We start from the raw sequence: 19,274 nt of genomic DNA on the forward strand, positions 1-19,274 counted from the left end.
AGGTGGGTTTAAAAGGATGTAGTTTTGTATGCGTGTATGTATGGATGGATGGTTAACAATAGTGTCAGAAAAAAGGTGTTGAAGTGAAACTGATCGAATAGACATTTCAGTCCCAAGTCCAGCTGGTACAGTCGGTTTGTTGTAAGATGCATGTATTTGCAAAATTTGCTTTTACAAAATAATGCCAGTTGAACAACATACAGCTTCTCTGCTAACTTTTCTAAAGAGTACAGCGTTCAAGACACTTCTGAAAGCATGCGCCAGAGGCACATTGTATAACACTAGTTCAAGTGCTTTCTGAGAATGTTTTAAACTACACTGACCAATGCAGCCTCATGAGCTAATTATCCCATGGCTGCTTCTCCTTTTGGGTGGATGGAGAACAAGGCTTGTGAAACTGTTGGATCTTCTGTCAGTCCTCTTGAGGATCCTTTAATTATTCTTCTTCCATTATCAGAGTGAAATTCAATGGATAAGAAGTGCAGTCTGGCTAATAAGATCCAAAACCATATGTTCTCTGCAAAGACCTTTGCCTTTTATTCTTGGCAAAGGTCCCTAAAAAATACCTAAAATGAAATCAACTCAATAAGGAATTAGCCCAAAACTTTTTTGTAAAGAGGAAAGCTGAAAATGTTGAATGTTAGCCTGGTAATAAACTTTGTCCTATGCTATTGGCTTCATAGAGAAGGTCTAGGCTCTCAACGATTGCTTCCTGGAGACATGGTCCGTGTAGAGGTTTTAAATTTACCCAGTTGCTAACGTTTGCCCGTGATGTATGTAATGCACCAGTTTGACGCTAAGAAGCATACCTGAAGTTGCCTGTGCTGTAAACACAGGCAGCTCAGGGACATTCTGCATGGAGTTTGCATGTTCTACCTGTGCGTTTATGGACTCTCCCCAGGTATTCAACCTTTCTCTTTCAGTCCGAAATCTTGAACTGAAAGATCCAATATTTCAGTCTTGGCTGTCAGTACATTGCTCGTATTGCGGTAATGTGAAGCCGAACCCAGCATCAGCTTGAATTGGGAGCACTTTTGCAAACAAAGCAACATTGTAGCTACATTTGGTGACTTTTCAGAGCCCTCTTATTTTAAAAAGCGACTAATGACAAAGCTAGCAGCTTTCGTTGGTTTATTGGAGATGCGTAGAACAAGCGCTAGTTTTTACTAGCCTGATTGTCATCTAGATATGATAAACATCAGAAAGACTAAAACTAGTGGTTTTCAAAAGTAAAACATGATGCTTGATTGTTTTCAGCAAAGTATACATATTTGCATAATTTTTTCTGTTTACTATTCTGTTGTTTATGTCTGCAGGTAGGGATTATTTCTAACTTTTGTGGTACAAACCCTTTCTAACTTGTAGAGTCCTTTGTGCCAACATTACTAGAAAGTAACGATTTCATTGTTGGCCACTAGATCCAAGTTCAAACATCTGTTACTTAATCTGTTCACCTCAGGGAACAAGTGCCTGGAAGAAAAGTCGCCTTCAGGGGAAGTAGCTGCGCCTGTCTACGGTGTGAGATTTAAATCTGCTCTACCTTGTTTACAGCTCCATCAATGATGCAGCTGCTGCACTCCCCCTCCTTTGAAAATATTTGCTAAAAGGGCCTGAACACGATTGGAGTTAATTAAAGCCGGCGACGCACTGCCCTGATGCGTATGCATGTTTGAGTAATCAGACGCCGATCCTGAATGACTGCGGTAAAACGAGCCTTTTGTAATGTTTTCCTCTGAGCAATTTGGTGTCAATTGTTTATGCATCTCCCTTCAAGACGAGATGTGAACAGATGTGCGGCAAAATGCGACTCTTTCAGGCTGAAGGGAAATTCTCAGCACATTCTCACCATAAAACATAGCAATAGAAAATACATGGGTGGTTGAGGCAGTCGCATTGTGTTTTGACAATTAATTCACAAAAAAGAGATTCTGATGTGTATTATCGTTATCGTAGCAGGGTGTGTTTTTTCTCTGGATGGAGTGATTGACACACCTCTGCCAGCACTTCTCAGGCATATATTGTCTTGGCTTTGAAGGCAAGCTGTCATGAATGTTTGATCACAGGCATGGGCAGAAACTCAGAAGTATCGCATTCTTGGCAGATGAGACCCATACATTTTCTTTTTTTTTTTTGCAAGTGGTGAAATGCTTTACTGCTTTATGAAAATGTTGATCTCACACCACTCCTGTGCGCTCAAGGAATATTTGTTAAAAGCCAAACACACCTCCGGAAACAGGCCGAGAACAGGCGGGGACACTCCTCAACATCTGCTCCCGTTGTGTGAGGGTTCCCTTGAGATATCGCTCAGCGAATCTTCCTGCTTTTTTTTCCCCTGCCCATCCTTTCTACTACTTACTTTAAGAGCACATGCTGAAAAATGTGTCATCCTGGTAACGAGGGCGGAAAAATTCAATGACAGAAGCAAACATTTAGTAACATCTTGGGACGAGCCCCTGCCTGGATGTCATTGCTCTGGACAGATCTGTCCAAAGCCTATTATCATGCCGTCATCGTTGTGGAGTCTGCTCCACAGCAGCATTCAATTAATAAACCTGTCTCGCTAAAAGTAAAACAGAACGTAAGGACGAGTTTGATAACTTCATGAAACGCAAACTTAACTGTCAACAGCCCACGCTTGTGTTTTGGGTGTTAAAGCTTTCCACTTGCACATGGCGAGACGTGTTAGGACAGTTTTCATTGAAGATTTATAAAGAAAAGTGAGCAACTGAAACAGTCCACACTTTCTTCTGAAGCTGTTGGATAACTTTTTTTTTTTTTTTCCCAATTAAGATTTTCTTTCCTTTTTTTTTCTATTTTGTGGCTTACCACTTTGCTACATGGAACTCTCTAACATCATATTTCAATTATTTTATTGAGAGCTTCTGCTTGAGAAATCTCAAAGCTGCAACATGTAACGTGTGCCGCAATATTTTTTTCATATTCAATCCTCTGTCCGCAGTCCATTTAAAGTTTATGGTACCAAATGGAAGAGCAGAGAGACGGGGGGCGCCTGGTCTCCAGCCACCTCTTTCTGAGGGGTTGCTAACCATTCCTGAACCAAGTTGTGTGGTTTAATTAGTTTCCTGAAAGCTGGATTCATGTTACACAACTGAACTTGATGAACCCTTTAAAGATGATGTGTGATAATGCAGTCATTAACGATCCACAATACCTCAACCAACTCTCCACTGCAAGTAGTAGTTTATATGCTTTTTCAACACATGAATTGGAAAAATCTGAGCTCATTTGTTCTTCTGTTTCCTTATGAATGTGCTACAAGTGTTGACATAGCTGCTTATGCAAGGGAGCCGCTAACATAAACCAGGACTATTACCTTATATCTCTGTTGGGTCTGATTCTCACTGTGTTTTTGCCTTGCATTTGAACATCAAAGTCAGATTTCCAAAGTAAATAGATCTGTTTCATTGCACAGCTTGTAAATCGTGCTCAGACTGTTAAGCAGACTCACATATATATAGTTCAGTACTCTTAAATACTCCAGAGACCAGAGTTATTTGCATAATTTGAACTATTTGGGGAAAAATACCATCTCCTGAGAACGGAGAGCAGGACCAGGGCGAGTGAACATATTTTCTTTTCGTTCTGATGGTGGCTAATTACAAGCTTCTAAAGTGTTTTTGTGTGAACACCTTTGCCTAATAATCATATAATATATTTTTTTCACTTCAGTCTGTTCTATAATTTTTTATTGAATCAGTTAAAAGGATGTAGACATTGCAGATCCCAGGAAAAGGGAGAAATTTCAACAACCTGTTTTAACAAGAGAAATGAGCAAACAGCAGGGAAATGTGCTAACACATATGAAAGAACAACACCTGCATACAAGCTCTCCAGGCCAATTTAGAAAAACAGCGAGGAACATAAAAAAACATTTCTAAGCCAGTTTGCTAGAGCTAACACTCATATGAGTTACGCTAAAACCATTCACCACCGTCACATTTTACAAACACCTCAAGAAAAAAAAAACATCTCCCAATCATGTTCCTAAAAATGTTTGCTACTTTTCTTTTTGTATTTTACATTGAACGTTTAACAGGAGAAATTACTGAACACAAGGATGACAATGTCGTTACACTGTTGGCTTAATAAAGAGGGATCTATTCTCCACAGAACAAATATTTTACTAAAATCATATCAGTACCAGAATCACTGCCCTCTATTGGCACAAATATATTACTGCACGGTATTGTTAGACAGACTTTCCAGGCTGATGTGCCGAATAAAATTACAACTGAAACAAAGTATAACCACATTTTAAGTTTCTCTCTCTGGTCAATGAGCAAATATGATTTCCTCGATTACTTTATTGCGAAGTTGGTTTTGTGGCTGGAGACATTGCAACTTCAACTTCAGACTGCAACTTCAACTTGACACAACAATAAATGTGCATCCCTAAAGCCTTCCTAGAATTCATTCATGTTAGTGTTTGCAACTTGTTAGATGGGATACTAAATTCAATTGCTAATCTCACCACTTCTAGAACTTTAAACTTCCAAAATTTTAAAATGTTGCCAAAATCTTAGCTGCTTAAAAAAAATGAGGTCCCAAGATTGCCCATTGAGGCAATCGGGTGCTTGCTGTCCGTGCGCCGTGGAGTAATTGAGAGAGGGTGAGGAGGTAGACTCACTCATGCACCTGTCAATCTGCTTTTAGGCCAACTTGTGTGTTCACACTGAAACCTGCATGTGGGCATTACAGCTGAGAAGTAGATCAGCGTCTCACTAAGTAACGAAAAGCATTTGAGAATTAAACTCCTGAATGCAGCATTTTTATAGGAACAGTTCTTTTATTCAGGAAAACATATTATGTCTTTGAATGCCATAATTTTCCCCTTCGTTTTCACACATTTCCAAATTGAAGACAGAATGTTTGTTTGCAAAACCCACCAAATGTAAATTGGTTTTCCAGACTGTCTGTCTGACTTATTGACTGTCTGATTTGTCTGACGTCAGGCTGATGAAACATATTAGACCCAGCATAGAAACAATCTAAATTAATTGCTGAAAGAGAAACAGTGAGACCAGAGGAAAAGGATGTGCTCTTTCAAGGTCTGTTTTCATTAACCACAATGCAAGGCTGGAATTAGTAAGGTACAAGTCTGAGATACTGACAATAAAACAGTCGGCATCTTTACTGAAAAAATCTTTTATCAGTCACACACACTTTGTTGAAACTAAAAGTATTATGAATGGATTTTATCACTAAATATAACTAAGCTTATTTGGTATGTAATCCACTTTAATTTAAATATTAACAGTGGACTTGGGCGTTTTGAAATAATCCCTCCACACAGTCTCAAGTCAACACTGAAGATACACATCAGTGTTGCATAAATCAGTGTTACATCTGTTTCTAGCATGAGCTTGAAATTAGAATAAAAATATCTAGAAAAAAGCAACATAGTGTAGCAAACATAGTGAGCAATCTATTACAAGACAGGGCCAGGGTCTGCAACAATTTTAGTCCAAAGAGGCACTGATGCATTTGGTTCTAGTAAATTAAATATGTAACTTACCATAAATCCTGTTTGAAAACAGATTTGTAACTTATGTTAATAAAATGTGATCACAGTTTCAGCTGTACAAGACAAATCCAAGCTTTTGTAGCAGAATTCATTTTCTTAATTGGATTGTCTATAGCAGTGTTTCTCGATTCTGGTCCTGAAGAATTTTAGGTGCGTCCCTTTTGCCACACACCTGACTTGAATAAGCTGGTTGGTAAAATGTATTTTTTAAAAACAACCATTACAGCTTTTTGAGTAAAAAAAAAAATCACCATGGTATTTCCTACTATGTTTATTTAAATATTCCTCAACTGTTACTTTTAGTCAAAGTTACTATTAACTTTGGAGCACCTAAGAGCCACATGCTGCTCCAGAGTTGCAGGTTGCAGTTCCCTGCTACAATTAATCTCTGACGGGCTAAAACAAGTTTTTTTTTTCTTTTCATAATTAGAAAGATCAACCACATTTGTACATCTTTATTTATTAGCTTATAACCTGCATTTCTGTTTTGTTTGGTGGGTCAAATCTTTCTATTAACTTGGCAAATACAAAGACAAAACTGACTGTCTCTATAATGACAACACAGGATCATTTCAACCCATATCCATAAAAAACTTTCTCAAGGGCACTTTAGGGAGATGTTGGCTATTTGTGTATGTTTCCATGTAGTGCCCTTTTTTCTACACTATAAAAATATTTTTGAAGGGTTTTAATCATGTTTTCATTTGTAAATGTTCTGTAATTATTAAAGGCAACAACATAGGCTTCTTTATTTTTGTAGCTTATGCTACCTAAATATTTTGACTGAATTGTAACTGAAAGGTGGTGTGGATGGGTAACATGTTGATATGGACTTTATTATTAATGCAAATTTAAATCATGACTAGAATAGTCAAGTTATCACTTGTTAGCTGATTCCTATTGTGTAAATCAGAAATTATTTGTATTTTATCCTAATAATTGACTTATATATTGCTGATTTAGATGAGTTGGTAGATTAAAACTTAATCCCCTTTGGTAATATTGCACAGTTTTGACTCGGGCATATTAAATAAAATGTATCCAAATAAAATGCAAGCAAATGATTGCCCACATTTTAATGGCAGCAGTAAAAAAAATATTTAAAAGTTATAAATCTTTTCATTTCTCATGATCAACCTTAACTTTAATGAGCTGTGGAAATTACTTTGAAGGTATTAATGTCAGAAAAAAATATTAAGTCTTAACATTGGAGAAATTCATTAAGAACAGAGTGACAGCAGTATATAAGTAACTCCAACCAGACCACTCAGCACTCAAAACAACTCGTAAAACGACTGAGATGATAAAACAAACTGAAGAGGCTGTAATTCTGCTGAGTGTTTTGTGTGTGTTAAAATGTATTTACCAGCAGATTTCCTTCGGCTGAAGCATTGGTGTTGTGCAAACTGAGATGAAGTGTAGGGTGCTATGTAATGTTGCCTGACGGACAGCGGTAATGGATAATAAATCCTGGATTCAGGTGCCGTTTGATCATAAATCACACTCCAGACTGTTTGCCAGAGTCAAATCTGTCAGACTGCGGTTCAACAGGGAGCAGTACGGGAGAAGTGGGAATAGATCCCATTTTGCAAAATAATTTGTCTCCAAAAGTCATATCAGTATTCAGCAGAATAGCCTAAAAATATATCTAACGGTGCTGGAAACCCTTTTTTTTTTTTTTTAAACGGAGATAAACCCGACTGGTTAACTGATGGCTAAGATTACAATAGGTCAACAAATCTGGACGTAGACGTCCAGATTTGTGACCACCAGAATTTTGTGGTTAGGAAGCTCGCCCTCTTCTTTAATTTTGGTTCTTTTGATTTATTTCTTTGTGACTGTCACAAGCGAGGGAAGTATTGGGATTCAGAATACATCATCCTCTTCATGGCAGAAACACAAGCTGAGGAAAGTAGTTGAAACGTTTGCTAATATGCCGCTTTGCTGCTTGTTTCTTTTACTGCAAGGTCATCATAAAGATAAAAATAATCTCCCCACCCCCCGTGACGAATTTGTTTTCAAAAGGTTTCACTCTCCTTCTCCATCATCACAGGGAAATGCTGCTCGATAGTGCTGACTCCGAGAGAATTCTTTGATCGGGGCCTGATGTATCACCCTGTCTTCGCTGTAATTCAAATGCCTTCACTGCTTCTTTTCCAAGGAACGTGCAAGTATGAAATGTTTTCTTCTTCTAAAATGGATTATTTAAATGTGAACACATGTTGAGTTTTTTTTTAATCACCTGAAAGCCTATGTGGAATTTCTTTCCTGTTAAATGCACCAACATTGATTTAAAAAAATAAAATTTTTAGGCTTGTGGTGCCATTTTGCTGAAATTATAATTTTTTTGAGTAGTTGCTCATACAACTGAATGATGAAACCACCAGCCGACTTTATTGTGAATGATTTAAAACCCCAAAGCAACTCGCATGTGCAAAAGAAGTCTAGCGATCACACAACATATAGCAGAGTATTGCAGCATCTCCTGCCATATGTGTGCTGACACACAACGCTTTATGACACTGAAATATAAATGATGCTCACTGAGCCAGTGTGTCCATAACACGAATAAGTGGAATAATCAGAACTGCCTTCATTACGAAAACTACTAGTGCCTGCCTTTGTTTTCAGTGGGTTAGATTTCTGCAGCAGTGTCTGAATAGGTCTCTGCAAAACAAACAAAACAAAACAAAAGTGAGGCTTCTGGGTGGTGCTGCCAGAGTTCTGACCAACTTCAGGAAAATGCATCAAATCACACCAGTTCTTAAATCACTACCCTGGCAAAGAATAGATGTAGATACATTTCTGAGTTGCTTGTCAGGTTTTTACCATGTAGCCCCCTCTCCTCTTCAGAGTTGCTGTAACAAGGGGATGCTGTATGTAGTTTTATCTTGGCTCCTTTAAATCACCACTAAAAGCACTTTTTGTTTGCTCTATGCCAATTTGGTCATTTTGGTTAATCTTATTTCTCATGAATATCATGTACCGCCCCAAACTGTGAGCTGGATGTATCTGTGTACCTGCAGTCATTATTGTTTAATCCAGGGTAACCTCTGACTAAACTGCAGGGTTGTTTACATGTTGTAATGGTTTGTCTAGGTGAATTGATTTTTTTTTTAATGTCTTATTTTCTCTACTGCTTTGAACTAGACTGGAACCTTTAAAAGCTGGTCATCAACAATGGCCGTTTCTTTCAGCATATTGCTCCTGACCTAAGTAACAGTGCTGTGGGTAATGAGAAAATATTTATATAATTACCGTGTGCACATCTTGTTGTTACGAAGAACATAAGGTAGCCGTTGATGTTGTAACTGTTCTTTTATTGCAGAGTGCTTTACGCGAACATGCCGGTTAAACTGTAAATAACGCTAAAAAAAAAAGACAAACAAAACGTCAATACTTAATATTGAGATATTCAAAAGGACACAAACTTAAACATAGCTTTACAGCATTAATGTATAACTGACCACATTGGGCAACACTCATGAACATTGGTAAGATTGGTAAAATGTGAATTTATGGCACTTTCGGCTTGTTAGTGTGGTTGCTAGGCAACCTAAGTACACTACTGGTCCACCGTTCGTTTCCTTCTTCTACACATTACAAAGCAACTATAGAGCCCCCTAGTGGAACGGGAGGAGTGAATCCAACACTTGTTTTAACGTGGGCATTAACACAATGTATCCTGTGGCAGTATGGATCAAAATAAAAAGAACTTCACAAAGATTCAGACCCATGATTAGCAAATGGCAAAACTGGAACTCAGAATAAAAGTAATGGCGTCCTCCTACTAAAGAAATTCTTAGCTATACTGATACGAAGGAGCACAAATTTTTAAAGCCAATTCACCACAGGAGTCCTGGATACAAGTTTGTGCTTTTTGCTGATCAACAAATTGATGAGTCGCTTACCCTTTAATAAAGATAAATGTACATTTGAGAATATACCATATCAGATATGCAGCCATTAACCAACCAATGACTCCAATTTACTGACTGCGTATCTGGCCAGATCAGAAACTAACCCTAATTTATGCTTCCATTTCATTCATATCCGTGCATATTGGCATGAACAGTATCACAGGCCTAACAGGATTAAAGATAAAAAAGTGTTGGGCAGATTTTTCACCTTACTCATATCCTATAATTAAAAATGATATGACATGAAATGACAATATAAACAAATATTGCCTTTTATTAATTTAATTGATAGGCAATATTAATAGGCAATATAAATAGGCAATATTAATATTGCCTATTAATACGCAATATTAATAGGCAATATATAAGCCTATTAATATTGCTGATATATATACTTATATATATATATAGATGCCCCAAAGCCACATGCAACAGCACTTTGTTTGTAGTTCTTGATAGTATTTTTTTGTTCAATAAAGTAACCAAAAATACATAATGAAGTATGAATTTATTATTTTGCCAGGTTAATTTAATTTATCATGTTTAAAATTTAATATGAGGTTCATTAGCTTCTGTAGTATTGTGAATGGCTCCATTCAGTCAGTAATACAATTCAAATTGGCACAATTAAGATAATTAAACAATATAAATGTAATGGGCAGAAAGATGACAATCAGATGGCAAATCATTGAGAAAATTAAATATTCTTACTGCATAAGGTTGCAATGCTTTTTAAAATAACCTCAATTAATATTTTTTAGCTGTGTGAATAAGCAGAGTACAAATGTGCTTTAATGCTGAATGATCAAGTCTCAGTAAAACACTATGAAGTGCAGATGACTGGTGATTTTTGGTCACAAGCAGGCAGACCTTTTATATATAATGTTGTATACATTAAAAAATAGATAATCCTTTAACAGTTTCAACCAGAATGTTTCAGCAGGGATTAGAAAAGAAACCAACTCAACAAAATACTTTTCAGGGCAAAACGGGCAACTTGTAAATAGAGTAGCACTCGAAAAAGCACCACACAGAGTAGTACTATAACAGAATATAACAGAGGATAAACATAATTGAAAGCAGATTGTCTTCCTACATGGGTGACATAAAAAGAATGAAATGTGATCTTTACTGTCAGTACCATTCCTATTCTGTCTGCAGTTTTTGTGATTTAACATCATACTTCTGTCATCTGTTACCTAGCAACAGAGGCTTCTCAAGGTTACATGTCTTCAAAACTCATCACAACCTTCTCTAAATCTTTTATCTTCTCACATGTAACTTCAGAACAATTTTATATTGAAAGTTCTCCTCTCAAATAACAGTTTTTACTCAAGACATTTGGAGCCAATATCACATATTTATTTATTTTGGACTGCAGCGGACTAGATCGTTTTTTAATTATATTTTTCATTTTTCATCTCTTTTTTTATTTCTCAAAGAGTACAAGTAAAAAAAAAAAACATTATCGCAAATTGTGAGCCATTGCAACATTTTCTGTGGAAATGATTCATTTGGAACTTTTTACATTAGATGATGGAGATACACATCTTTTATGACCTTCACTTAATGCCTTCAAAGCCTTTGACTGAATGAACATTTCACAAATCATGTTCCCTTTTAATGTCTTGCTTGTTTTACATTAATACTGAGGCGAGAGACCAAGAGAAACTGCTCCTCCTTCACAGACAATATCATCACTATTTTGCACTGTCTTTTAATACAGTTTTTGTCCTTTGAAAAGTTGTTGTATACCTAGCTATAGTTTGTTTTGTATATCCACAGTGTATATGTTTTGTATAACAGACACAGCAGATTGTTAATGATCAGTAAATAGCATAATATTTAAGCACTGCCAGCACAGTGAACTTTATTTCCAACTACTGGGTCTCCTGGCGCTATAAACACCTCTTCAACCCAGATGGATGTTGTCTTAATAGATCTGGAACAGAACGAATTGCATCAAACATCTTGTATGCTCACCAGAGTTGAGCAACGGCTTCACTGTCGTCAAAGAACAATAATTTTTTGCCAGAGTTTTTCCGTCTCCCACCAAATGCAAATATATTTATTAATAATTATGTTTATTATATTTGCTTTATAGTCGAAACAGATTTACAAGAAAAGAAGATTATTTGTTGCTACTCATTGTTTTTTGTTCTCCAGCTTCCTCTGTGTTTGTGTTGGTTACATGTGACTCAGACCTATCGGCATAGAATAGCTGAAACTATAATCCTTATTGACTTTTGCTTAGGTAAGCCTCACTCCACTTTGAAAGACAAACACTAGTAACAAGAAAGCAACAGGAGACATTGATGTCAACTGTGGCGTACGGGCATATTGCAAAGGCAAGCCCTCCGTGCGGGTCATTGGATTGAAGTAAACAGTTTTCAATCTCTTCAGACTTTAGACAAAATAGCTGCCTGAGACGTGCCACACTGCAGGAAATGAAACATTGTGCTTACATCGTAGGCTGTCAAAGATAACACGCACCTTCAAATCATTTTGTGTTTGTACTCGGTAATTCAGAGCCCAAGTGCACAAGTCTCACTGGACGTATTACAAGAAGCTTTTGGCTCCTTCTTTCCGTGCAGCTGCTTTCTACAAATCTATACCAGTCACAATGAGGACATCTCACAGGAAGACAAGGTCACATCAAAATCAAGAGTCAAAAGAAATGTTTGATTTCAAGTCGGGTATGTTTCACTTGCTCATGTAGATTTATTGAGAAAGTACATGATCTTTATGATCTCATGGATTGTGGGTGTTGATTTTTTTTTCTCTTCTGCTTCTGATTGTGACATTCATTCAGTTACATAAACCTGGTTTGCCTGCTAATGGATGTATAATGGAGTGGCGGTAGACTGCACTGCATGACCTTTCAGGTTAAAGATTTACATCTCTAAAACCACACAGACCACTGCCACAATACCCACTGAGGAATCATCGACTGAGGAATTTCGAGCCGAGTGAACAAGCAACCAAAAGTGCTTGGCATCGAAACTTTAGCCAAGCATCCGTGCCGCAGCAGCTCCACAGAACTTGTGATGCTGTCAGTAATGCGTTCCGGTGGACCTGACAATATAGTTACCCGGCACTTATCACAGAGAAACATCCCAACAAGAGGGAGATAAGGGACTAGAGTTCTGTCCTCATTTTCCAGTTCATTTTTCATTTCCCCTTGCCACCCTCTCCCCCAGCCCCCTCCCTCTTTTTCTTCTTCGCTTTCCTTTTCACCAGGGCCGTGGTGGATTGTTAAATTTTCCCCTCCTCTAGCTATCAACTTCTATGAGTTGGCTGAATTTTTCACACGGCTTTTGGCTTGAGATCAGTGAAGTACCTTGGGCAGAGAACGAAATGTAGAACTGGTACAGAGAGACAGACACAACCTCCCGCAGCAATCCTCTCCCAAGCAATTTTGATAGCAAGGGTAGCAGTGTGGCTTATTCCCCCTGTAATACACTTTAAGGCCGTAAGCTTGTTCCCTGCACAGTAAAGAGCACTTTCCTCCCCTCTGCTTGATTTTCTTCTCACAGGCAGACAAAAAGGCATCCAACCTCCACTTTGGATGATTGTGCTGCTTTTGACCATGACCTCATCATCTATGTGGCATTTGGTTGAACAAAATTCAAACGTCATCTTGTAGTAGGTAACTTGGATACATCATACACCTGTCAAAAGAGACAGGCAAGCAAATCAAGAGGCAGGAGCAGAATGCTGAAGGTGAACAGAGATTATAATTGAATCGTGTACTGCTCTGTACACAAGACTGATTTTGGCCACTACTTTTGAAGTCGTGTTTCGTATTCTTTTATTTTTTATACTTATAACATTGGGGATGAAAGGACAAGGTTTTACATGCCTTGTATGAGTCGATTAGATTAGGCTACTGTGTAAATATAAAGTAGTTGAGATTCCAAGTTGAGGAAATCTTCAGCACTGCAGACAGAACATCTGCATAGAGTTGGTATAACATTGACAAGTTATGGTTTTGTGCCATTGCTGCGACATCTGAGAACCACCTGTGCATATCGCACAGCAGAAACACATGCGTTTTGTAAAGCAACTCGGTGACGGAAACAGGAGGCCTACTTTGCACATACTCTCTATTGCTTTCTGCTCTAACAAGTGCAAGAAAGGTGGGGTCATTTTTATGGGTTACTCCATTAAACATCAAATGTAAGCTGAGGAAGTTAGAAATTGGTATACAGTGTCAAAAAAAAACCCTACTACAATTGTTTTCAGATAATGTTTAAGCGAGAATGGCTCTGGTCAAGCAAAGAATATCCTGTAATCACTCCTGTCATTATTACCACCGACAGACACAGCATATTTATCTCATTCTTTCTGACACACCACAGGAAGAGCTTATTTTCAAAAGCAGAATAAAAAAGTCAGTATTCCTCAATTTTCAATGAGTGGGTACACCCTGAACAGGTTTTCAGTTAAGCACAATGCAACACAGAAACTCAAAGAATAAACAATCATATATGCATATATATATACACCTAAGAGCAGAGAGAGCAGTTGGCAAAACGGCCAATATTTGGACTAGATGGAAACTGGTATACTTGTAGAGAACTCATGATTGCATTTAGAAAACATGCAAACTAAGCTCCAACCAGAAGCTACCAACTTTGCTACCATGTAGCTCAAAATAATAAAAAAAATACAATCAAACCACTGTCCTTTTTACTTCAGTTACTTCTACATGTTCCAGATTTTTTATTTTCTTTTACATGTCCAAGACATTTGCAGTAGCAAGGGAAAATCACATTTCATAATTTACATGAGCACGACTCTTCTTGTTGACAACCTAATAACTAATTACCAGTGATACCTTTACAAAAAAAAAAAAGTGATGTTCTTCTGTAGTTAGCTGAGCCTCTAGTGAGGAATGGGCATCAGAGATGATGTTTTTTGTTTCAAACAGAAGCTTGAAGTTTCTGCAGCTGAATGCAAATGAATGCCTTTGAAGTGCGGCGATTTTAGGAAATTAAAAAACTCAGCTCTCTTCTTTGCATGTACAAAACTGCAGAGCTGTAAAAGTTGCCCTCAAAAAAATAGAAGCCGCAGGAGCAAACGGCTTAAAGGCCTGTTTTGATAATGGTCAAAGACGACAAATGCCATCTTATTTCATCAACCGCTTAAGTCCAAGCTGGGGGGAAAAAAAAAGACTGGGTAAGTGGCGTCAGTTCTTTTTTTTTTGTATTAAGAAGCATATTTTTTTTTATTTTTGAAGAGGAGCCTCTATCAGGGATGTGCAGGCAATTACACTAAATGCTCCCATGCATGAAATCCCAGCTGGTTGTTATTGATAAATTTCCAAACACCTCCAAAGACTTTTCAAATTACCTCACTCCCTTATTAAAACTTTACTCATGCATTTCATTTTTGTCTAACCTTCTCCACCCACCATCCACCACCCTCAGCACCGCCGCTGCCGCCGCCTCCCATTCTCTCCATTTCTAAGAGTGTTTGTTTGATAATGAAGGGAGCAAAAGGAAAAGAAAAAAAACAGGAAAATATGCTCAATAAAAGGAGAGGAAGGGGGCCTTAGTGAGGAGATAATGGTAAAAAAAAAACAGGAAAAAAAGAGAAAACAGAGTGCAACAAGGAATGAAGGAGCTCTGGACACGTGAACAAACAGCATCCATTTATCTCCCACTGGAGTGCTGATGGACAGGGCTTCATTAGTGGCAGGGAAGCTTCAAACCAAGCATACTTTTTGAGTCTTCTCAATATTCAAGCCACTGAGCTCTGCATTAGCACAAGTCATTTCTCTTTACATGGCTGAATGAGATTCCCTTCAGATCCATCTGAAGGTCAAATAAATAAAGAAATCTCAAGTTTCTTTTCTGGAAAAAAATATATATACCGAGGATAGATCTACTTATTTGAAGTGACAGCTTAATTTAACTGAGTGGAGCCGTACGAATAACATAAATGCAAATGAATAAGTAAGAGGGGGACTTAAATTATTTAATTCCACTCGAGCAAAACATCCGTCAGCATGCGAGGTGTGTTCAGACCTGTTAAAACCACCGCAGCCTCTCGTCTCGTTCCGTGCTCCAAACATAAAACTTTCACGACGAGAAAGGTGACAGAAATGGTTTTGTCACTTTTTGAACTCTTGTTTCTATAGGGCCATTCATCTAGGCCGGCTTGGTACAAATTTGTCTCTTCCTCTCTCCAAACACTGAAGACCTCTGATTGCAAAAGATCTGTGCCATGATTTTAAACGACCATCTGGCTTTTCCCGGGTTTTGTTTGACATCCGTTGAAGAACAGACCATGGCGCATGCTGTCTCTGCTCTTGAACCCATTTTGGCTCCCTGCAGTGGCCTGGCAGATAAGACAATCCCACCAATGAACACATTTGAATGCAAACACAGGCTTTTGTAAATAAAGACACTCTTCAAACTGTGAAGGGGCTTTATTGGAGCATAATTAATCATCTCATGGGCCCAGAGATTAATAGCGAGGAAAAAAAAAAAAGAAATGCATTTGTTCACCCTGCCGGGAATGAATCTGTGCGAGAATGACCCAGAAAAAAAATTAAAAAAGAATAAATTAAAGGCGTAATATGATTAAAAAAACTGGCTCAGTGTGTTGTTGGGCTCTTAAACATTTACAGGGCGTAAATATTTATCTGCAAAGTCTTATGGGACACAAGGACCCCAGCCATCGAAATTACTTTAGAGAGAAGCACATTTCACCCTGATGGATGTGAACTTTTTTTTACCCTGAAAGCATAATAATGGCGTAGCTTTCATGTCAGAGCATTCGGTTGATGCAGCGAAATGCGACATAAAACAGGAAAGCCATTTTAAACACTTCATATATGTGTCACAAAGATGTAGTGTGCTCACAAGGCCCTGCTAGTGATGAATTAGACATCTCTCCCATGTGCCCTCGTTGCAGTTCCTTAAGAAGCAGACATAAACTCACGGCTATAAAGTAAATGCAGAGTAAGAGCCCCTCGCCCCGATGTATGGACCACTGGAGGCCCAACATCACCGCTCAAACCTTGGCAGTGGGAGCAAGCCATACTTTTGCCACTCAGTGATGGAAGGAGCCAGGCTGCCACTTCTGGCTTCTGTGTTTGCTAAAAGTGTTGCTGGATTTGTATGCGCCGTCTGTCTTGAGTCATGGTGTGGCACGACAAAGCACAGGTGAAAAGAGAGAGCGCTGACTCACAAAAGGCCGGGTCTCCTTTGATGCCGCAGCAGTCGCTGGCCGTCACCGAAGCAAAAAGATCTGCCTTCTTGTGGAGGGATGAGGGCGAGAAAACAGTGGGATTGTCGAGACATTTAAGGGTGCGCAAGCATCTGTTGTGCACAATAAACTCAAAACGCAACAACCACAATAGGCTTTTTTAACCTTAATTTACTGGCTGAGTTCACTAAGAACATATTCCCATTCATTGTGACAATGCAGGGGATCAGTATCAGCGAGAACGGGAGTAACACAGCTGCGTAGCTGGAGGCAGAAATTGATTTTTCCTACCAGAGGCAAAACACCTGTGGCTCTAATTACAGAACAGGATTTTCAGCTTTTGATGGTGAAGATGAGGACAATGTTTACTAATATTGCATTATTGATATTATATTGCACGCAGCACTGCGCTCCCAGCACGTAGCAGACACACTTCATAAACTTCTTTCGGCATTTAAATGGTAAAAGGACTGAAATCATATAGCGCCTTTTTCATTTTGACCACTCAAAGCGCTTTACACTACAGTCACATTCACCCATTTGCACTCACACATTTATACACCGGTAGTGTATACATTTGCCTGTATCTTTAACTGATTGCCTTAGCCTGCTGTATGAATGAAATATTTTTTGCATTTGACAGTGAATTTGGTTCCTACTTGACCTCCGTGACACTTTTTTTGCTACAGCTTAAAAAATTCTTGGTAGCAGCAAAGGTATGAAAGGATACTCTGAAAATGTTCAAATGAAAGGTTACATTTGAAATGTTTTGCTTTGTAACTACACTTTAGCTGATTTGTATGACTTATGATGAATATTTCTCATTTTTATTTTTGGTGGATTTTGCAAATGATGGAGAATTACAAGGCTTAGAAATCCTTAACAGACCCGTAAAGCTTTGCAAGACAATTGCATGTCCTGCAACTTTTTATAGCCTTACAGCCATAAACATTAATGCTCTTTACTGGGTCTGAGATTTCATATCTCACACCAACACAAAGCACTGCAGAAAATGATACATGTCTCTACTGTGCTTGAAAGGAAATGCAAACATATGCATAAATACAGACATTTGCAAAAGGAGGATCCTCATCGTTTAACATGAATTGACAGAATACACTTTGTTTTACACAGACCCATTTTAAGAATGTCCTTTTCTACCCCCCAGAAAATACCACATGTAGGTACTACACTTGACCTTGCTTGCTAAATGCATTCGCCTTTTGTCGTGGTGAAACACTATCTTATGTTAACATCCCCCAGATGATCCACCCACTTCAAAGCACACAGGAAAATTGAATGTCTGTGTGTGTCCTTGTGTCAGTGATTGAAGTTACAGCTGCTAATGTGTTGTTAATTTGCTCGGTTGGAAATAATTACACAGCACCACTTGTGATTGCATTGCCTGTTAAATTCGAAGGGCACAAGTACAACCAGCAGATGCAACGGAGGATCTTTCCACATGTTCATGTGCATGATTTCTGTGCTAACTCCTTTCGTGATGAGGTCTATGCATCCCTTAGCACCACTCACTGTACTTTCCCCTGTTTTTGTGTGGTGGTGTTGTGTGCAGAGGTTCCAGTTCATATCTGCATACTTCTATAGTGCAATATAGAAGTATGTTTGCACTACGAAAACATTCATTAAAAAAAAAAAAAAAAGAAATCATAAAGACTTTTGCTGAATGCTGTCGAAGAGCCACAATTGCATTTGTTCTAATGATAATCCACTGATAATCCACTAGCTCTTTAGCTGGAACTTGGCGAAAACTCTTTGGAAGATTAAACTTAATTTTCTCTGACACCAAAAAGTCGGTCCGAAAATCCGATGCCTATGAGAAATATGTAATAATCACAGAAAACATTATGTTCAGTCTATTTAACAATCCCTAAAACACACCAGACATACTGATATGGTTTCTGACAGGCGAGGTGAAGAACACGGTTAATCTCTCCATAACGGCATCCGGTAGTGGCAGCAAGAGAAAATTTTGTCCTCAAAGTTGATGTGCTAGATGCAGTGAAAATGAGCAACTGTAAGGATTTGAGCAAGTCTGACAAGAGCCAAATTGTGATGGGTGTTCCTGCTTCTGCAAAGTCATTACCGCACTTTAGGTGTGAAAGCTAACCCTGGTGGTGAGAGCAAACACCTGTACTACTGTAGTACTGCAGCTTAAACTGTAAATCGAAACACAAATCGAGTAGTTGTCCGAAAAACTTTGCATCTCAGTTTATTGCGTATAGGGCTACAGAACAATCAGGGTTAGGATTATGCATATCATGACTCGCATGCACATAATATGATGCATATCTTGACAAACTGACCATCATTGCAGACACATAGATAAAAAAAACAAACAGTTTGGCACTTTAAAATTATTCTATCTCATACAATGCAGTTCAATTTACTGAAGGTAAACCAGGTTTGAAGTGATTCAACCTGAAATGACACAGCATAGAAATAATACATAATAAAACAGTTCTGGTGCATTTTTATAAAACTTTGCTATCAACTGACATGGCCTTGAGAGCAACAATATGAGGAATAGCAGAGGTTATGATGGGTTAACTCGTTGACAATGATGCAACGCC

The 19,274-nt window shown here is 38.2% G+C and overlaps 1 long non-coding RNA gene across 1 annotated transcript in view; it reads left to right on the forward strand.

Annotated features, from left to right (window-relative positions):
* Nucleotides 1-19,274, forward strand: part of LOC145553211 (uncharacterized) — a 61,375-nt gene that overhangs the window by 19,210 nt on the left and 22,891 nt on the right. Inside the window, exon 2 of the long non-coding RNA XR_014089500.1 lies at nucleotides 7,599-7,716. This is a non-coding gene — a long non-coding RNA (uncharacterized LOC145553211). The remainder of the gene's footprint in view (nucleotides 1-7,598; nucleotides 7,717-19,274) is intronic.

This window comes from Poecilia reticulata, chromosome 10, assembly GCF_904066995.2.
Source record: "Poecilia reticulata chromosome 10, P_reticulata-male-v2, whole genome shotgun sequence".
In the NCBI taxonomy this organism is placed as follows: domain Eukaryota; kingdom Metazoa; phylum Chordata; class Actinopteri; order Cyprinodontiformes; family Poeciliidae; genus Poecilia; species Poecilia reticulata.